This window comes from Carassius auratus, chromosome 30, assembly GCF_003368295.1.
Source record: "Carassius auratus strain Wakin chromosome 30, ASM336829v1, whole genome shotgun sequence".
NCBI classification, from domain to species: Eukaryota; Metazoa; Chordata; class Actinopteri; order Cypriniformes; family Cyprinidae; genus Carassius; species Carassius auratus.
The window spans coordinates 3,549,488-3,554,836 of record NC_039272.1 but is presented as its reverse complement, the minus strand read 5'-3'; the positions used below and the strand labels follow the sequence as shown (position 1 = coordinate 3,554,836).

At 36.7% G+C, this 5,349-nt stretch overlaps 1 pseudogene; it reads left to right on the top strand.

The window, feature by feature from the left end:
• Positions 1-341: 341 nt before the first annotated feature.
• LOC113049929 (trichoplein keratin filament-binding protein-like) lies at positions 342-2,414 on the top strand (annotated as a pseudogene).
• The last annotated feature ends 2,935 nt before the right edge of the window (positions 2,415-5,349 follow it).

Below are 5,349 nucleotides of genomic sequence, written 5' to 3'. Positions count from 1 at the left end.
CTGAATATTATAATGATTCCAGAAGGATCATGTGACTGGAGTAATGATGCGAAAAACACAGGAATAAAATTGTAAAATATATTCAAATAGAAAAAAACATTACTTTTTTTGCTGTATTTTGGATCAAATAAATTCAAATCAAAACATGCTTGGTGCGCAGAAGAGACTTCTTTAAAAAAAACATACAAAATCTTAACAGTAGTGAATATGTATATAAATATATAGTTATACTCATATCTCATATATAGAATTTTATAACCATTATGTAGCTTCACCAGCTAATTACTCTTCAATAGTAATACTATAGAGCTAGTTTAAAGTTTAAAGACAAAATTCTAAAGATGGCTGTGTTTCTCAGACGCATAAGTTCTATGTGAGCTGGCTATTGCATTCAAGGTGATGCTGAAGACAATAGATCTATAACAAAGTTACAAACTTTGTTTCATGGTGTTTTAGAATGTCAGCATTTCATCAGGAGCGAATAAAAGAGGAGAAACTGCAGGAACACAGGGAGTGTCTGAGGATAATGCTCCAGGAAGAGAGAGACCAGCTGGAGGCCGAGCTCAGAAATGTTCATCCAGACAGAGCCACACTGACCAGACAGCTGCTGGAAAACACAGATGCTCTCCCATCTGCCAGAGAAGAGAGGAGGAAAAATGTACAGTATGAACTCCTGTCTTAAAATTATGTTATGGTACACAGTTGAAAATTTCTGATTTACTTTTTTTTTTTTTTTTTTTTTAAGCTTGCACAGGAGCTGCTGAGGGAAAACTGGAACTGCGGAAGGTCGGTCATAAATCAGTAAAAGAATCTCAAGCAGAAAACTTGACATGCATGTTAATTATTAATATTATTTAGAGGCTGTATGTAAGTTTGGGATCAGAAATGCTGTCAATAGTGCTGGAGATTTTTTTTTTTTTAATCAAAAACCAGACATGACTGTAAGTTAACAGTGCATGTGATGTTTCTTCCAAGACTGATCTGGAACTCTGAGCTCGGGATTTGGTTCCGAACACATGCAAGCTTTGTTTAATCTGACATCTCCGTGTCTCAAATGTTTGTGGACACAGGTGGAGATGGAGTTGCACAAAGATCACGTTGTGAACCAGTGGCAGTTTCAACAGCAGGAGAGAAAATAGGTGAGACTTTCACACGAGGTGCTGCAATGTTGACTTCTTTTTTAGTTTAACACGGCCGATGTTCTTTTATGTTATTACATTGAAATGTAACTCTGTTCTGTAACATTCAGGCTGATGAGAGAATGAGTATGAGAGAACAAGACGGGAGGCTCTGGAGAGAATGAAAGAAGAAGAGGAGAAGAGCAGACAAGAGGAAAAGAAGCGGGCTGAAGACCTCCGTAAACAGATGGAGGAGCTCAAGCTGTGGGAACAGGAAGTATGGAATTACGGTAAAATAGACTTATACTTGTAATGCACAAACAACAAACGTGTGACAAAAAACAAATGCCATGAAGATCAAGTGTGTTTGTCAATGTGTATATGTTTTTTTTTTTGTCTTGTTTTTTTCAAGAAAATGAAACTTTTCAAGGTCTGTAGATGCAACAGATGTAAGGCTTGCATTTAATTTCTTTCTTTTTTAAGGCTGAGTGTCTTAAGCAGGAACAAGAAGCTCTAATGTCTCAACGCTGGGAGCTCAAGAAGCTGGAGGATGAGAGGAACAGAATGGAGGAAAGCAGGAGGAAAACTGAATTTGGGTAAAATATTTAGTGGGGAAAAAATAATTAATAAATTAAATAAATAAAACTTAAAAAAATGACAAAAGTGCATAACAAAATGACTAGAAATGTAACCAAAATGAAAACTTAAAGTATAAAAATGAATTTAAAATGTGAATAAAAAATCATGTATGTATATAATACTAAATTGAAACTCTTCTGCAGTAGTGTAAAGCCACTGGCATTTCCTGACTCGTCAATACACAGCAGGTGCAGGAGGAACTGGTGGGTTATCACGAAAACTCTAAACTTTTGCCTTTGAGTTTAATAGAATTTTTCCTGACTGAGTGACTGCTATAGATTTCCTGTCCGTCAGGAGTCAGACGGCCAGATCCTTGCAGCACTGCCGGAGGGAGAAGTGCAAGAGCAGAGACTGGAGAAAGTCAGGAGAGAGAGAGAGAGCCGTCGCTGATGCTGCCTGGATGAAGAGAGTCATGATCTGTTGTTGTTTGCCGCCTGCAGGAAGGAAGCTCAGCGTGTTTGGGAGAAGAGAGAGGCAGAGTGGGAGAAGGAGAGGAGAGCCAGAGAGAGACTCATGCGAGAGGTGAGGATGACGGCCAGCAGATCAGCAGCCCCCTTCAACAGTTCTCTTTACTTCCATAATTTCATCAAGTTATGCATTTTTAAAAAGGGGCCATATAATGAGGAATTACATTTGCTTTCATCTTTTGAGATATAAGTGGTATAGTAGTAACTTTTAGAAATATTATCCTCAGACTCATTCGGCCGAGTCAGACAGATGCATACATCAATATATGACTTTCAAACCCTCGGAAGTGCTGAATACCATTTCATCTGAGAAGTCTAAGAGAGTGTGGAAAATCAAAAACTGTCATAATATACGTTATCTTTCAAAATTCAGTATAAAGTCTCCTATGTCCATTAAGTCTGCATTTATTTAATCAAAAATACAGTAAAAACAATTTAAAATAACTATATTTATATATTTTTCTGTGTTTTAAAATGCGATGTACTCCTGTGATTGCAAAGCAAAAATTTATCGGCCCTTGCTCCATTTTTCAGTGACACAAAATAAAGAAACATTTCTTATTATTATCAGTGTTTAAAAGAATCTTGATAAATTGAAAGTTCAAAAGAACAGCGTTTATTTGAAATATTAATCTTCTGACACTTAATTAATACGGTGTACATTTTTAAGAAATGTAGTTAAATAGCTGACAAGTTAAGAGCACGTTTGGATGCTTTATTCTATATTTTATATATATACAGGTCTGTACAGAAAAATACTTGTGTTATAAAGTATGGCTTCTAGATGTCTGCAATTGATGTTTTCGTCCAACAGGTGGAGCAGAGGCGCAGAGAACAGTGGGAGGAGCAGAGATGACAAGAGCAAGCAGAACTACAAGAGAGGGAGGAGCTTAGACATCAGGAGGAGGAGCTTCATATTGAGACAGAGAGACTGATTCGACAGGGCTACAGCAGAGAGTGAGTGAAGATTCAAAGACATGGCGTTTCTATGAAATTAGATTTTAAGTGCTTTGTAATATAATAACTGATCTAATTTTTCATCGTGGCAGATTTACAGCAGACCTCGGTCAGCATGGACACGAGAGCGATTCACAGGAAGAGTCTTTGTGCCATATCCCCTTTTCAGTTTTTCATTCAGAATCGGGGATATCTATGTCCACATTGATCCCAGCCACTTTGTGAGAACCGGGTTCCCCGTCAGAGATCCTTTAATGATTTACATTATGGCTTTGATAGATGATTGTATAGTTAAGTTCTCGATCTTGAATTTCCATTGCACTAGTGCTGAGGTTCGCATGTAGGTCTGGTTTTATATGACTGATTTATATGGATGAATAAAGAAAATGTTATCAATTGTCTAATGCATTTATTTATAATTAAGAATTTAAACTGGACAGCAATGTTTGCAAGCAGTAATATATAGAAGGCTCAGTGTTTAAAAATTAAAATAAACACATGCGTGACATACCGTTAGTAGTCAGTGAACAATAAACTGGGTAGGGTTTAGTGATATGACCAAAATCATATATCACGATATAGGCTAGTCATTTTATTTCACGGTGACAATATATATCACAATATAGTTATTTTTGCTTTAAATAAGGTCTTAAAGATTTCAAAAAGTGTTATACTGTACCATAGAAGTATTATAAATCTTGTCACCAGTGTCAGTATCACAAAAAAAAAAAAAAAAAACCTAAAAAAACCAACAACCTCAAGCTCAATGAAGACAAGTAAATAGTCAGGAATAAAATAAGACACTAACAACCAATAGGACAAAAAAAATAAAAAATCAAAGAAAAAAGAAAAAATACAGAGGAACAAATAAATAAGAAATGCTACATACATTGTATAAGGTAATCAAATGAATATAAATGCTGCATTTTTTTCACTGTGTAAAATAAATATAGATTTCTTCTTATTAAAGTTACAGATGTTATTTAGTCAAGAGTCAGTGAGAGATTTTCTCTCTTTTGTTGATTAACATGAATGACAGACAACAGGAATATTAGACTGCTGTCACTTTAAGAGCTGCCGGCTCCAATATGCTGTTGCAAGTGTTTTCCAAGGGGCAAGGAACTCGACCGGAAGTTGAAGTCGGGTGGGGGCTGCCATCTTTTAGCAGAACTTCACTTGCGTTAGCATTCCCATTGACTCCCATTCATTTTGGCGTCACTTTGACAGCGAATAACTTTACATCTGAGGCGTTTAAAGACTCTGTTTGTCCATTATTTATTTCTAAAGATACACGAAAATGTATAAAGGGCTCCATTACCTTCTATGTTACATTATGGCCCCGTATAAACAGTTTTTGTAAAAAAATAGGCTAACGATTGCGTCATAACCACTCGGCTCTCTGTCGCATTACCGTACAGACAGGAGGAGAAGCTCGCAGGCAATTAACTTAATATGGCGTAGTGGCGTTACATTTTAAAATACTATACAAAATAATTAATCAGAATACTTACTCCTGCTCACTCACGACAAAGAACTCCCCGCTCAAGCTCGCCGTCTCTGCAAGATTAATGATGGCAGTTTGCACGTACAGTCACTTAGAAGATTTACATCTGTCAGACAGGTTGCTGACGTCGTCAAGCTTCGTTTGAGTCTGCGCGTCAGAAACGGAAGTGCTAAAAAACGCTAAAACTGGGCTTCATTTGTCTCAATTGAGTTCCAATGGGGTCGCTGTGTCCATTTCTTTTACTGTCTATGGTGTTTTCTTTCTCAGCTGTTTGCCTCCAATTAAAGACCTAAAATTACTGTATTTGCAAAGATACTTAAAAAATTGGCATTTTGATTGCGTTTCAATGGCTTAAAATCATGTTTTTAAACCACAATGCTTAAAAACGTGCAAACAGAAGTTTTCGTGACCACGTAGCACAACGTCATCACATGAGCTAATAACCAAGATGGAGACTAAAGGGAAATCTCTACCGGTTGACAAACTTCTACCGGTCTAGCCACCCCTAGTTAACGCATTTTGGCACACAACATGTTTTAAAAACATGAACATATAGAGAACATGCAGAAGAAGAAATAATTTGGGATGAGGTTTCAGGTCTTTTATTTTTCACGTTATTCATATGGCTCAGTTTCTGATATTAGCAAAAACACTGGAGCAACAA